This window comes from Panthera pardus, unplaced genomic scaffold, assembly GCF_024362965.1.
Source record: "Panthera pardus isolate Hobbes unplaced genomic scaffold, ASM2436296v1 HiC_scaffold_2, whole genome shotgun sequence".
NCBI classification, from domain to species: Eukaryota; Metazoa; Chordata; class Mammalia; order Carnivora; family Felidae; genus Panthera; species Panthera pardus.
Window position 1 is genome coordinate 37,407,700 of NW_026526765.1, and position 16,946 is coordinate 37,424,645.

A 16,946-nucleotide genomic window follows, 5' to 3' on the forward strand; every position below is an offset into this window, starting at 1 on the left:
TGCCTTTAACATCTTTGGAGGATGGTGGTGGCAGTGTGGTTTGTGATGGCAGATCTCTGTTTAGAGTATATATGTCACGCACTGACCTCTCCACGTGATTAATCTTAAAGGACCACTCTTAGCGTGCCTCTTCTTTGCTCCAAAATCTTCTACAGCTGCCACTGCTTGACAAAGGCAATCTCAGTGACCTGGGGCCTCAAGCCTGATTACTATGAAAGTCATAGAGACCATTTAGACTCAATAGTGTCAGCTCAGCAGTTTGCAACTGTGTACATAAAGTCCTCTGCACTTCTTTTCTCCACTGTTTCTTTAGAGAGTTCCACGAGGCTGTCTGATGACCTAATGCATTAGCCTGGGGTTCTGATCTCTTTGTATTGCAATTCTGCATCTGTCTTCCACTGAAGAGCTTCCCACCTGACGCTGGTGTAGCTTCTGTCCCCAAATGTCATTAGGCCCCTTCTCCAGGCTCCATTCCCAATGCATCTGCCTCCTCAGCTCAGGCCTGTATGACTACCAGGCTTCTGCTTCCCGTCAGAGCTGCAGTCACAGTGCTGAAGTCCTGGGCTGCCATCCAAGGTCTTCAGCAGTCTGACCCCAATCTACTCCAGCTTTGTTGCCCGCCTCTCCCCCTTGGTAGGTTATTGCTCAGGCTGAAAGTTAAAATAACCGCTTAGAAAAATCCCTGTCTTCCATCCCCTTTTGCACCTGTCCAAATCTTAGCCATGTTGCAAGGCTTAATCAAAACCTCCCCTGCTCTAAGAAGCCTTGCCTTGCTACCCCACTCAGACTCAATAGCCTGTTTTCTCTCGCCAGCAATAACTTTTACTTTTTTACAGTCTGCTTCTGCCACTGAAATGCTATCACAGCTGACGTTCAAAGGCAAGACTTGAGTCCTGCTATAGACTTTGTAAACCCTACCATTTAAATAAGTTTTTTTGACTCCTTTCCCTAAAGCCCAACTAAAAAAACACATTACTTGCAACAAAAGGTGGTACAGAGTGAAAATACAGAATAATTTTGTTTTAGTTGATATTTTTTTTCAGTAAACCTACCAGTGATGGAGTGACGGACTAAATACAGTCAGCCCCTATTTCCACATTGTTGACGATACTCTTTTCCCATCTACCTCAGAGGATTCTTCCAAACTCTAAGCAAAGTGAGTGGGAAAGAAGGCAAAGGCAAAGCCAGCAGCAGCGGTAGTTATGCTTTTGATTCTCCCTTAAATGCCTTGGAGACTAACAAAGGTGTGGATTACTCAGCTGCTTCTTTCCAGGGACAAGGACAGGGTTGCATAAAATTATTTGATACATCCTTCCCTTTGAATCGAGGGGATGCTGTGACTACCTTGATGTCTTAGCTCATTTAGGTTGCTATATAGCAAAATATCATAGGCTGGTAGGCTTAAACAACAGAAATTTATTTCTTACAGATCTGGAGGCTGGAAAGTCCAAGATCAAGGTGCCAGCAGATAAGGTGTCTGGTGGAGTTCATAGCCCACCACCTTTCTGCTGTGCACTTACATGGCAGAGAGAGTGAGGGAGCTCTCTGGGCTTTTATAAGGGCACCCTTATAAAAGGGATGCACCCTTATGACGTAATCACCTCCAAAGGCCCACCTCCAAATATCATCACACTGGGGATTAGGTTTCAACATATGAATTTTGGGAGACACAAACATTCAGTCTATAGCACTTGACCAATTGAATACAGCAGAAGTAACACTGGACCACTTTCTGGCCCAGTGTTTTCAGGCACTACGGCTCCTACTGTTTCGTACACTCACATCTGAGACTGAGCTGCCTTATGAGAGGAAGCCCAAGCAGTCCATGGAGAAGTCCATAGGGAGAGAAAGAAAGATCTTTGGCTGTAGGCCCCAGGGGAGCTTCTAGCTGACAACCAGTCCAAGCTCCATGTAGATGAGACATCATGGAAGCAGAATCTCCAGCCCTGGTCAGGCCACTCCAGGGGATGCTTCAAGGGATACAGTTGGGCTGTCCACAGAGAGCTCTGCCCAAATGACATATTTTTTAGCAAAATGAATAATTGTTGTTTTAAACCACTAAACTTTGGGTTGTTTGGTAGGTAGTTAGAGACAACCAGAATACGGTTGGAATGAATTCCTGTCTTTCTGGTTGAAATCAGAGTTGGTTGAACTGACCTGATTCCCTGATGCACTTCATGATCACACTGCCCAAAATCTTACCAAAAATGTGGATATGCTCACATCTGGAATTTTTGCAAAAAAAAAAAAAAATACGTTAAAACAACACAAAAAGCACCAGGCCAACTTTTTAATGAATGATCACAAAGTAACGCTGCTTTAATTTCTCATAGATATTCTACAAGCTGGAAGGAGAGCATAAATGCCATTAAATGATGACTGGCCTAGGTTTCCCCTTTCCTGTCATGACAGGGCATGTCAACACAGCCATTAGAAATGGAGTCTAGGGAGCTCAGGGCTCAGGTTGGGGAGAGTGTTTGGAAATTAGCAATATTTCTACCGTTTCAGGGCCTGGTGGGGAATGTAAGGATTTGGTGGCATTCTACATTCACCAAATACTTAGTGAGCTTTTACTACACAATTATGGGTGAGGCACCCTGCTGAGCTTTGGAGGTACAGTGGTAACAAAGAAGATTCTGACCCTGTTCTCATGGGGCTTACATTAGGTGGGAGGCATGAACAGTAAACAATAACCATCTACCAAATGACTGTGCCACAACCATTTTGCCAAGTGCCATGGAGGAAAAATACAGAGAGTATCAGAGGGCATGCTGGCAGAATCTAACTGAACTTGGCGGTAAAATACATCCTTCCTGAGAAGTGGCACAGACTGAGATCTAGGAGTGAGTAAAAATTTGCCAGGTGGAAACTGGAATTTGCCAGTGAGAGAGCCGCTCCTGTGAGCTGGGAAGGAGCACAGGGATTGGAGGAACGGAGAGAAGCTCTCCTACCAGAACAGACTGACCGAAGTGGGGAGGAACAAGGATGAGGCTGCCAGGGGGTCAGAGGCTGGGCCGTGTGGGTCTTTTAGGCCATGAAAATAATTTTGAATTTTAATCTGAAGAGTGAGGTGACATCCATGACATGCTTTCGAATGTGAAATGATTATACTGGGTTTTAAAACAGATAAATACCAGAGAGAATGTTTTTGGGGTGATGTAAAAAGGGAACTAGATCCATCTTTTAACAAAGGAGGATTTTGTTTTAAAGTTTATTTATTTATTTTGGGGGCGGGGAGGAGCAAAGAGAGAGGGAGAGAGAGAATCTCAAGCAGGGTCCGGGCTGTCCGTACAGAGCCCAATGCGGGGCTCGGATCTCACGAACCGTGAGATCATGACCTGAGCCTGAATCAAGAGTTGGTCACTCAACAGACTGAGCCACCCAGGCGCCCCTCATATTGATTTTTTTTAAAAGATAAATCCTGGAAAGAATGTGTTTGGGGTAATGTAAAAAGTGAACTAGATTCATCCTTTAATCTTTAATCGTCTAAAAGGACGATTTTTGTTTTAACGTTTATTTATTTATTTTGAGAGAGAAAGAGAGCGAGAGAGAGTGAGTCGGGGAGAGGCAGAGAGAGAATCTCAAGCAGGCTCCGTGCTGTCAGTACAGAGCCCAGTGCAGGGCTTGATCGCACGAACTGTGAGATTGTGAACAGATTGTGAACGGCCACAATCAAGAGAGTTGGACTCTTAACTGACTGAGCCACCGAGACACCCCTACCAAGGAGGGTTTGTGGGAGAGGAAGTTGGGATGCTGTTGATACCTGACTTCATCTACCTAATGGGTCTGCCCAGAACCGGCCTTCACCATAGCTGACCCCGGGTCCTTTCCATCTACAAAATATCATCTGACTCTGCATCTGAGGTAAGGAAAGACTCCCTCGGGAGCAACAGACTGCTGCTGCAGCTTACCTAGAACTCTCTCTGGCTCCCTCGGGATGGGGAGGGTAGTGTGGCCTCAGGCAAGTAGGAAGAGAAAATTGTGAAGTGGCCTTCTTCACGGGAAGCTGGACCAGTAGCAGATACCCTTTTTGCCCACCGCTGGAAAAAATAGAACTGATTATTCTGTGGGTGGCATTTTCTTTTCCAGAATCAGACTCATCAGTGTCCTGCTGTGGTGTCAAGAGACACTGAGTTGCTGTGACAGTTGCCTTTCAGGGGAGAGGAAACTGGGCACCTGCAGTCGGGTCCAGAAATAACTGATGGTTATATGCCCCGGGGACGGAGCTGCTGGTCTGAATGTTCCCGCCGAATGCTAACTTAGTTATGCCACCATGGCTGTCTAAATTACCGGTATAATTTCAGGGAAAAAGCACTGGTTTGGCCAGAGCAAAAAAAAAAATATGTATTTTAAGAAGCACAGGTTTATACCTGAACTAGGACTTTTGGCTGAATATCTCTAAACGCACAAAACCCAAGAAAAAAAATCTTCCCATAGCGATTCATATTTTTTTGTACTTGAATCTGCCTAACCTCAAATCTGTGTAGTTGCTGTAAAACAACAAGTACAGGTTATAATGATTATATTGATATATATTACATTTATAATTATCAATTTAATTTTAGCCATAATCAAATAGGCATCATTGAATAGTAACCATGTGTCTAAAACTGTACTAGCAATCAATCCTCTTATCCGTGATAGCATCTTAAGAATTAGCTTTGTTGGGGCGCCTGGGTGGTTCAGTCGGTTATGCATCTGATTCTTGACTTCGGCTCAGGTCAGGATCGCATGGCTCGTGAGACTGAGCCCCGCATCGGGCTCTGTGCTGGCAGTGTAGAGCCTGCTTAGATTCTCTCTCCCTCTCTCTCTGCCTCTCCCCTGCTTGTGTGCACTCTCTCTTTCTCTCAGTCTCTCTCAAAATAAATAGGAAAACTTAAAAAAAAAAAAGAAGAATTAACTTTGTTTATCCCAAACCTACTTTTCTAATGAAATTTTTTCAGCAAAGCCTCTATGCCAGGTCCAGGGATATATTTGGGAATCCTTTCTGCATGTGGAAGGGTGACCTTTAGGTCATAAAGTTTTCTCTTCTAAAGCTGTGAGGTATTCTCTCTTCTGGTGGCATTTAACATACATATTTGTAAATCTGCTATTATTGCAAGTGTGTGATTTTGTATCCATCCTTCCACAGAAATATTTGGACAACTGAATAACACTACTTTTCACACAGACCTCTCAGAATCATAAAGACAAACCTTAGTGGCTTTAATATTACTCTTCATTTTAAAGGGACCTTCCAATAACAGTGTGATGCCTAGCACGTAGCCCGTAGAAGCTGAGATTTCTGAAACTTCTCCCGATATCATCCTTTTACCTTTCATATCTAGCTGGCCCGGGATTTTCCAGTCCTGCAGTGGTTCTCACTACCCCCCAGCTATCTGGCTTGTGGAAAAGCCCTGCAGGATGCCCCTGCCTCCCTAGCCAATCTCACGAAATCTTTACCACAAATCAGTTGTGAGTGGCTCCCCCTCCCTGCCTTTGGTAACTATTTCTGATTCTGTGGCTCAGCCTTCAAGACCCCATTAACTGGTTTCCTGCTGTTCCTCAAAAGGACTCTTCTTGTTTCATTTTGGTTTTCCGTTGCCTCTGCCCCCCATGCTCCCAATCCATCCATACAATCCATGTTTATTTCAGCTGCATGACTCTATTCATGATATTTCCCTCCATGCGCAGCTCTCTTTCCTTTGTTCCGTTATTTAAAAATTTGAGCTTGGGTTTCCCTCTTGCTAAAGGCCCACATTCTGTATGAAGTCTTATGAGATGTGTTAAAGCCACACAAGCAGTGAAGGAAAACATACGATGCAGGGAGATAACAGAGAGAAGCAAGCCAGTTCCGATCACAGACTCAGGAGGATGCAAATAAATATCGCTGCATTTATTGCTGAGGTCAGGGTGAGGCACGAGGCCGAATACGGAGACATTGTTTGGATGTTTGCCTGGAGCTCAGTGCAGGTCCCATGCTGTGTAGCCAGGTGATTCTTTCCCTGCCCCAGCAGGATACTGGGGATTCTGCAGAAATATTGAACTAAAGGGGCTCAGAACTAGAGGGGACACCTGACACATTGAAGGAAAGAAAGAGGCACCACATGGAAAAGAGGAGAACGAATTGAATTGAAATTCTACAAACTGAGATGAAGCTCCAGCAACCTTGTATTCGTGAGTTTCAAAAATACTGTGAACCAGGCACATATCCCAGCCAGACGATTGTAAGTTTCTTCTCTGGAGAAGCCAAACAACCTCAAAGGGGGGAAAAATCTATTGATACTTGTATTTGGAAAAATCCCCTGATAAAATGGCCAGATCTCCACCCATTTCCTCCATGGTGAAGCTTACCAGTTGCAAAGTCCTGCTCAACCACAAAGGGTTTTGAATTAGGGTTTTATTAATTTTAGGAAAGCCCCTTCTTGAAAGACAGAGATGAAAATAACTATAGAAAGGAAAAGGAATTTGAAGGAAACAGAGGTAATGCTGGGAATGTAAGGGAACGTCAGAATTATGATCAGTTTCCTAGGAGACAAAAGAAGGTTTACATCTGTGGAATAATAGGAGGCTCTTTAAAAAGAATAAGGAAACAACAATACAAAACTTCTGAAAGATAAAAGGTATGATACCTTTTATAAGCGAATTTCATACAGTTTTGGAATATAATGTTGAAGGTATTTTTCAAAAACTAAAACCTAAACCAGCTTGAAAGTAGGAGAGTCCAAATAAGTGAAAACCGGATCACTGCATGATGGATCAATATGAAATAGCCAACATCCAAATAATAGGAGTTACCAAATAAAAAAGAATAAAGGAAACTTAATGGTGATAATAATAAAAAAATAATAGACATTTCTTATTTGGAAGGCATGAGTTTCCAGCCCAAATGAACTCTCTGACAGCCCAATATCTTAAGTGAGAAAGACTCACACCAGCTCATGTTATGATGACGTTTCAGATAATGGGGATAAAAAAAATTTTTTTAAAGCTTCCAAAGAGAACAAAAATAGAAAGGATAGAATCTTTCTGTCCCATAGAAAGGATAAAGAATCAAAATGTCAATAGACTTAGCAGCAGCAACTCTAGATGCTAGAATATAGTGGGGCAAAAGATACCAAATTTTGAAAGGAAATGAATTCCAACCTAACCTTCTATAATCAGCCAAGTTGGCAGGCAAGTATAAAGTTACAGAAATAAATTTTAATACATAAATGGTCTGATAAAGTAACATCCCATTGTCTTTTCTCATGGGTAGCTATTAGAAATTTTCTTTAATAAATTAAGAAAATAAACCAAAATGAGAGAAAAACAGATCCAAGAAACATGGAATCATGTTTCAGAATGACAGCTCCACCAAGCCTTCAGGGCAACTGGACCAAATTAATAACGAAGTTATCTAGGAAGATCTTAAATTTAAAGACCACCATGTGTCTGACTATATATTTTTAAAGGTAAAATGCATACAGCCAGAACTAGTTTCTGCTTCTATTCATGGCAAACTAAGCTAAGTCTGCGGATTCACTATAAACACATCTATAGATAAAACGTGACAAATGGCAAATTCCAAACACACACACACACACACACACACACACACGCAATAAGTTGGTGATACTATATCCCAATTCAAATTCTAGTTTTACAAATCCAGGTTGTTTTCTTCAATTCAACATGGAGTTTTTGTTTGTTTCCCCTAACAGGTCATAGGGGAATAGGGTCATAGGGGAATATGACTTATTCCATAGTCGTAAGTCCATAGTTAATGCTGTGACATGATCCCAGTGAGCCTTTGGGACCTACTTACACTATCTCTCCAGTGAGGTCTTTTCTCTCATTCTCTCCTGTTCCTGTTATTAGTGTCCACTGACTTCTCTGTCTGTTAATATCTTCCTTCTGTAATTCCTCCAACACTGGGAAAGGTTCTGGAATGTCAACAATTTATCCATCCTAGGATCATGACTTTGACAAGAACCAGGATATTCTTTCCTAACCCTTCTCCCCAAAGAAGACAGACCCGTCACAACATTGGCACCGCTACTTAATTTTTCATCACTTCAGGAGTTTTTCTAGCTATTATCCTCAAAACGCTGGGGAAAACAGAGATGTTGGAGTGATTAGAAATTTTGTCAATAGAAATTACATCAGTTTCTTTCTAATCTTTTGATCAGTGAAAAAACAAACAAATAACGCAAAGCATTATGGGTTTGGCTGTCTCCAAGAGTTAATGTAGACAGATCTGATTATCTTAAAAACCATCCTTTTTTTTTTTTTTTTTTTAACTTTATCTTTTAGTGAGTTTGTCATGTTGATCAATCAGATGAATTTAGCCACAGGCTGCAGGATCAGCTTAATTTCATTTTGTTACACTGTCAGTTTAGAAGTGTCTTTACTTTTTCAATAAATTAAGGTTAGTAAAGTTTCATTCTAAATTTCAGTTGGATAGGATAATTTATACCTGTTTATATGCTTCAGAGGTAGGTGTTTGTAAGCTTTTGCCGTATGGGGACACTTCAAATAATATCAGGTGTTAGTGCTGTAATTAATTTCCAACTAGCAAGTTTAATGAAATTTTCTTCCTCAGTTAGAAAATTAGGTAAGAATGTTTGGAAGTTCAACACCATACGGTGCAATAAAATACATGTTAGTATTATTTTGAAGAGTTATGCCCATCAATAACTATTGGCTTGGGAATTAAAAAGCCTTGATTATGACCTAAATATATAACATTAAGAAAACCATTTACACTTTCTGGATGTCAATTTTCTTATCAATAAAATGAAAAATTATCTCTAAGATAATTTTGTCTATTGGACAAATTTATCTCTATGACCAATTTCTAGCAATATATGATTTTATAATTACTGTCTTGTGATGGAAAATTACCAATAAAAATGAGGGAATACAGGTTAAGAAGTTTTATCTAAAAAGTAATACAAATGATTGGTTTGAAATTGATAATCTAGGTAAAAATGATTTATGTGTTGCTTGAGCAAATTATTGTAATAAGAAGGAAATGTGAAATAAAAGGGATTTAGTTCCAAATTGTTGTTTTCCTTTTGAGTATTATCACAAGTTTTGAATCTTACTATTCTTTATTAATATCATAATATTAGGCTCATACTGACATAGTAATTTCATTTTCCAGTTTTCATTCTTGATTCAATAACGAGAGCCGTCCCATACAGAGGGCTTATTATGAGCCAGGTGTTTATTATGAACATTTTATGAACATTTTTTAATTTAATTCTTACAGAATGGATATGAGGTTAGTTATTACTATCACAAATGAATTTGAGGCATAAACTGAGGCATAGTCAGCTTGGCTAATTGTTCAAGGTCATACAGTTAGCAAAGGAAAGTTTTTAACTTGGATCCATCAGACTCCAAAGCCATTTTCTGTGCTACCCTGTTTATAATTCTTTACATATATTTTAGCAAATAAATATGCTATTACTTTCTTCGATTTCTAGTCACTCTGCAAAATGTTGGAAACAATTTTTTTTTCCTCAGTGAGATTCTCACCATGACCAAAAACAAAAAGGGCTTTGCCATTGATACATAACAAAAGTGTTAATAGAAGAAAGATGCTTCCTAGCCATAAATCCAAGATCTTGTGAAATAAGCAGAAAACAAAAACAAGACTCTCGAATTGTGTACTTGAAGATTGATTTTTCATGGACCACATATAACCACTTCCTTGTGTACAGACACAAAGTCAATGGCAAGTTAGAGATGATCAAGTTTTCAAGAGCAAAACTTCCCTCTCCAAACCATTAATGCAGTGTAATATCTAGTTCCAAAAGTAAAGATGTTATCTTATAGCCACTTGACAATTTCATTTGTACTTTTCAAGTGAAAAAAGTAAAAATGAAATCTTACTTATGTAATCCATGTGTTATGGGTTGAATTAAGCCTCCCCCCACATTCCATGACATATTGTAGTCTAAACCCTAAATACCTCGGAACATGGCCTTATTTGTAGATAGTGTCTTTGCAGATGTAATCAAGTTAAAATGAAGTCATTAGTGTGAGCCCTAATGCAATATGATTGGTGTCTTTATAAAAAGGGCAAACTTGGTCACAGAGATAAACACATGTAGACAGAAGACAATGTGTAGAGACACAAGACGATGTTCTTCTGTAAGCCAAAGAGAGAGGCCTGGAATAGATCTTTCCCTCATGCCCTCAGAACGAACTAGCACTTTGAGTTCAGACTTCTAGCCTCCAAATTGCGAGATAATACATTTCTGTTGTGTGGGTCCCCCAGCTTAAAATACTTTCCTCCAGCAGCCCTAGCAAATGAACACACAATGTTTTCTAGACCATATCAACAGTGTGTTAAGAACTTTAAGACATAGGGGTGCCTGACCACTCAGTTGGTTAAAGTGTCTGACTCTGTCTGGACTTTGGCTCAGGTCATGATCTCATGGTTTGTGAGGTTGAGCCCCATGGTATGGAGCCTGCTTATGATTCTCTCTCTCCCTCTCCCTCTTCTCCTCAAAAAAAAAGAAAAAAAAAAAAAAGAAAGAAAAAGGGAAGTTCCTGGAGTTCCTGGGTGGCTCAGTCGGTTGTCTGACTTTGGTCCAGGTCATGAGCTCATGCTTCGTGGGTTCGAGCCCCGTGCCAGGCTCTGTGCTGACAGCTCAGAGCCTGGAGCCTGCTTCAGATTCTATGTCTGCCTCTCTCTCTGCCCCTCCCTTGTTTTCACTCTGTCTCTCTGTCTCCCCCCAAAACTAAATAAATATTTAAAAAGAAAGAAAGAAAGAAAAAAGAAAAGGAAACAAAAGAACTTTAACATTTAATATCAGTACTTTTCTGGCTCCACCCGTTTTTAGAAAAAACAGATTCATCCATTTATTCATATGGATATCAGTGCTACGTGCTCCAAAACCTTTCCACTAGTTTCTCCTTATATTTTCCTTGTCCATCTGACATGCTCTCCTTGAAGTCCTCGCTTTGTGAATCCTGCTCTTGGCTTCTTACATTTCCCTGATGGAGACCAAGATGAGGACTGAGAAAAGAGGGCAAGGACTTGGACATGGTCCAGCACACTGCACAAGGAGATGAGACTGCATTGGGGTTTGGGTTCAAAGAACATCTTATCCTCAGGGCATATTTCTTTTGGTGATCATACAGATAATACGTGGCTGCTCTCAGCCTAGGCTCCTGACCTTGGCCACACAGGTTACAAAATCATGTTATGAAATTAATAATGAAATGGTATTATGTATTTTAAAATTTTTAATTAATATGCAGACTGCCATTAATCACATACTATATAGTTACTATATAGTCATCACATACTATACATTATAACTAAATGTTTACTAAATAAGTTTTGAAAAGGCTAAAACACTTAATTATATATTCATTCAGCAAATATTTATTGATGGTCTCCATGTTTCAGGCACTTAATTCATTTATAGAAAGTCATGATTGTAAAGGTTTTCTGATATGTACTTTTAAGCCAGGCACATAATCTCCCAAGCCTTGTTTTTTCTATTTGTATGAAAAGGGAGCTGTCCTCTATCACCTGTAAAGGTCTTCACTGCTCTCAACTTCTATGGCTTTTGTGAATCCGTTCATTTAACATTTTAATAAATCTTTGTTTCTAGTGTTTGCTATCTTTAACTTGGTCAGAATCCACTATCCTGATTAAAAAGTCCAAATGTATGACTGATTCTTCGATCTGCCTAAGGCTTTGAGCTGTTACAATTTTTTAGGCCGTAGACTAAATTTGGAAAATGGCAAGATTTTAAGCAGCTACTACTTTAAGATTTAGTACCGTACTTTCTATTATCCCAAAATAGCCCTTCTTAACATTTACCTTCTACTTCTGAATATGCTATAAACAGTCCACTTACCTTTTCAAAATTAACAGCTATCGTGAGCACATTAAAAGGGCACCATTGTGAAGTTTGTTTTATGTTTCTTTCCATTAAAATGTATTATTTTCAACATCTCGCTGTTTTACTTCTTTTCCCTGGTGTTGAGTACAATTACCACAATATTCTTATGACTCTGCTTTAAAGCTCTCCTCCTAGCTGAAAGCCACACTATATCGTTAACTCCACAAGGTCCAATAACATTTTCCCAAACATGTTGTGACTGTCACCACTGGAAAGCAATGCTTTTAGGGGAAAATGTGGAGTTGGTATGTGGCACATTCCTTTCTTTCTTTTCTGCTTTCCTAATTTCAGATAATTATTGAGTTGAAATTTATTAGCTAATTGTATACATGCTGTGGTATATAAGTACTTTCATTTATGTAGTTGACAGTAACTAGACTTTTCTTCGATCTAGGTAGTTTTCTTCACATTTGGGAGGTGAAAATGCCCTCTACTAATTGTGGTGCTTGGACGCCTAGTATGGCTGTAACTATAACTTAATGTGTTATAATTATTAGAGATTTATTCCATGCACCTTGGAGAATTATATTAATTTTCTTCTATCAAGATATCATCCAATCAGAGCTCCACTGAGATGTCCAACAAACCTTGGGCATTGTTTTACCTGTAACATAGGGAGGAAGGTTAGGCTCAGGGACTTGAACCATTTGAACCAAGTAAACTCAAGTTCAAGCTCATTACTGTGGTAACATTTTAATATGTCTAGTTCTGTGTCTCTCCATGGTTTGAGAAAATGTATAACTTTGATTTCAATTAAAATGAACTTATTTGGTATATTCTTAGAAAACCCTTAACATAGTTTGAATTGATTTATTGGTCACTGTGCAATAAATTTTAAAAATTGAATTTGATTTCACTGTTACCTTCAGCAAAGCTTTGTAGCATACTCTATTTTTGGTTCAGGGCACCATGTGATTTACAGGCCTATAACAAAAAGGTCTCTTTGGTAGAGATAAAAGTTTACCAGCCATGTTTAAAACATGTTCATCAATCCTCCAGATCGTCCTCAGGCACCATATTCTAATTGGGATTTCATATAAAGGTTGGTCATCTCTCAGCCTTGGGTACCCCCAAACCATGTTGCTGGAGCTAAGAAACACCAGGCACTCAAAAGAAGCTCTGGGGCCCTGGCCAAGGTCAGGTGAGAGAAAACAAAGTGATTTAAGGTGGAAAAGATATCCAAAAATGGTGGTGATCATGATCCTTTTTTTTTATAACTTTATTGAGGAATAATTGACACATAATAAACTGTACTTGCTTAAAGCTTACAGTTGATCATGAACCCATCCATCACTCCCTAAAAGTTTTCTCATGCCTATCTGTAACTCCCCTTCCCACTTCTACCTGCTCTATTCCCAGGCACCACCAATCTGCTTTCTGTCATGATAGATTGCGTTTTCTAGATATTTATATAAATAGAATCATGCAGCATGTATTATTTTTTCATCTGGCTTTTTTCACTCAGAATAGTTAATTTGAGTTTTACCCATATTAATGTGTATACTAACCATTCATTGCTTTTATTGCTGAAGAGAAGTTGGTATGAATATACCATGATTTGTGTATCCATTCACTTGTTGATGATAGCCAGGAAGAAAAAGAGCACCTCACCTTTACAACCACAAGGAGATTAATTCTGCCAACAATGTGACTCAGCTTGGAATAGGATCTTGAGCCTTCAGTGAGGCTGTATACATCAACACTTTGGTTTCGGTCTGGTGAAACCCTAAGCAGAGGACTCAGCCAACTTGTACCCAGATCTGTGATCTTGACCCGTAGGATCTGTGAGGTAATAAATTTGTGTTGTTGTAAGACTCTGTATCACAGTAATTTGCTACCCAGCAGAGGTCACGAAATACTCCTTTGAAGAAGTGGTACACAGAAGAGCCAGAGTCTACAAGGAGATAAGAGGAAAGGAGAACATTGCTGATGGAAGAAGTAGCCTGCTCAAATGCCTGGTGGTGGAAGGGAATGTGGAACATTCAGAAACCGAAAGAATGCCTTTGGCTGGGCTATAGCTATTCAGACAGAAAATGGATTGGGATAATCAGGTCCTATAGGTGTCCAATCTTTTTCTTAAGAACTTGAGGCCTCAGGAAGTTTTAAATGTGTGTTGTAGGGTGGAGAAGAGAGAAGGATGACTACATGATCAGATCTGCTTTTATGGAAAGATGATCCAGGTGCAATTTGGAGGCTGGGTGTGGAGAGGGCAATGGTGGATGTGGAAACCAGTTAGGAATGCAACATTGCACCCCTGGAGAAAGAAGTGGGCAGTGTACCGTTGAGTATCAGTCGTGAAGGCCAGAAGGAAGAAATCTGAAAAATATTTAAGAAGATATTTGGAGACAACCACATGGAGATATCAGGTGGAGTGTTGCATGTACTGATTTGAAACTAAAAAAGTAGGTCTACACAGAGAAAGACTCGTTGACCTACCAAAGGCAATTGAAGCCACGGGCATGTATGGGACTGTCAATGGTATCAGGTTTTTCAACACGTTGTTTCTGCAAGATAATATTGCAAAGAAGACTTAGTAGCCAAAGATACAGGAAGTAAGAAAGTGTGTCATGAGCCCAAGAAAAGAATATTTTGAAAAAAAGAGTTTTCAAGAGGAGGGAATGGCCTACAGTATAAATAAAAACTGAGATGTCAAATGACAGCGGGTCTGAAGACATCAGTTATACTCTGAAGGTCTACCAAGAACTGCTTGTGTGAGATGATGAGGGCTGTGGGGTAACAGAAATGGTGGAATACAAACAGCACTTTGGAAAGTTTGTGAAAAGGAGGATGGAGAGAGGAGAAAGGAGGTCAAAGAGACTTTGTTCGTTTGTTCCTTGTTTGCTTGAAAATAGGAAAGATTTAAATACCAAGGGAAAGATCCAGAGAAGGAGTGAACTATTTAGTCACTCGTTGCTGCTGTGCTTTTATTACTTAATGTGACTATTTGTCCTATGGAAAATGAGAACATTTTTATTTAACAGCGTAATCTTCTAAGACTTTAGAGCTATTCTTTTTCTTTTGTGTGTTTTTTGTCTTTAGTATTCTGGCTTAAATTTGAATTACAAATATCTCCAAAGGAAGTTTTTGCAATAAGTAAGCAAATACAAGAGCTCATTTAGAGCTTAGTGTTTGTTGTTATAGTTGTTCTATGACCTGGGTTAATCAATTAACAAGGCAGTACCTTTAATAGCAGCCCCTGTCTTCTGAATACTGTCTAAACATCTGTGATAATTATTCAGGCTCTAAAAGGCAGGATTGCTACTCACCAGGAGCTCAAAATCTAATGGATGAACAGATGAATAAAAGTACTGGAAGGTTTATGGAATAGCAATGGGAAGAGAAACCAAAGGAGAATTTCTATTTCCTGCAGTATCATTAAATCCCACTTCTAAAATGGATTATTTTTTGTTTATTTTTGTGTATATTTTGTGTGAGAAAGTGGTCCTGTTTCATTCTTCTGCATGTTGCTGTCCAGTGCTCCCAGCACCATTTGCTAAAGAGACTTATCTTTTTTCCATTGGATGCTTTTTCCTCCTTTGCCAAAGGTTAGTTGGCCATACATTTGTGCGTGCAGTTCTGGGTTCTCTATTCTATTCCATTGGTCTATGTGCCTGTTTTGTGCCAATACCATACTGTTGCAATGATTACAGCTTTGTAGTTAGAAGCTAAAGTCCAGGATTGTGATGCCTCCCCCTTTGATTTTCCTTTTCAACATTACTTTGGCTATTCGTGATACTACCTCACACTGGTCAGAACGGCTAAGATTAACAACTCACGAAACAACAGATGTTGTAAAGGATGTGGAGAAAGGGGAACCCTCTTGCACTGTTGGTGGGAATGCAAACTAGTGCAGCCACTCTGGAAAACAGTGTGGGGAGGTTCCTCAAAAAATTAAAAGTAGAATTACCCTCTGACCCAGCAATAGCACTACTAGGAATTTATCCAAAGGATACAGCAGTGCTGATTCATAGGAGCACATGTACTCCGATGTTTATAGCAGTGCTATCAACAATAGCCAAATTATGGAAGGAGCCTAAATGTCCACCAACTGATGAATGGATAAAGAAGACGTGGTTTATATATATACAATGGAATACTACTTGGAAATGAGAAAGAATGACATCATGCCATTTGCAGCAAAGTGGATGGAGCTGGAGGGTATAATGCTAAGGGAAATAAGTCAGACAGAGAAAGACAGATATCATATGTTTCACTCATATGTGGAATTTGAGAAACTTAACAGAAAACCATGTGGAAAGGGAATGGGAATGGGAAAAAAGTAGTTACAAACAGAGAGGGAGGGAGGCAAACCTAAGAGACTCTTAAAGAGAACAAACTGAGGGTTGATGGGGTGGGTTCCGGGGGGAGGGGAAAATGGGTGATGGGCATTGAGGGGGAAGCACTTGTTGGGATGAGCACTGGGTGTTGTATGTAAGTGATGAATCATGGGAATCTACTCTCAAAGCCAAGAGCACACTGTATACACTGCATGTTAGCTACCTTGAAAATAAATGATAAAAATAAAAAAGGATTCTAAAGTTATGAATAAAAAATAAAATGAATTCTTATCCTAAGAAGTCTATTCAATTTCTTTTTTTTTCTGATACCATATAAGAGCTATAGCCGGGATTCTGTCATCACCACTCATAAAATCAGGCTGCATCCATGCTCCATGACACAATTTAAAAAATGTCCTGGAAGTCATTTGTTCACTGATTAGCAAACTTTATATATGAAGTCAGTCTTAGCAGTCATACTTTTTTGTTCCAAAAGGATAACTTCAATCTACACTTTTATTGTCCCCCCCCCCCCCCCAGCCCCAACATTCTATTACCATTCGGGCATCAACCAGGTCTTTTCTATATGCCCTGCCCTCAGGGTGTAGTTGATATTGCAAAACTGCTGAGTAATTGCTCACTGTGAGTCTCAAAATAAACTTGTGACAAGTACAACAGAACCTATAGCTTTGAAGTAAATGAACCTGCATATTTTGAGTACCAAAAGTCTGAAGTTTGTATCAAAGAGGAATAATAAATTAACAGAACCAAACCTCCC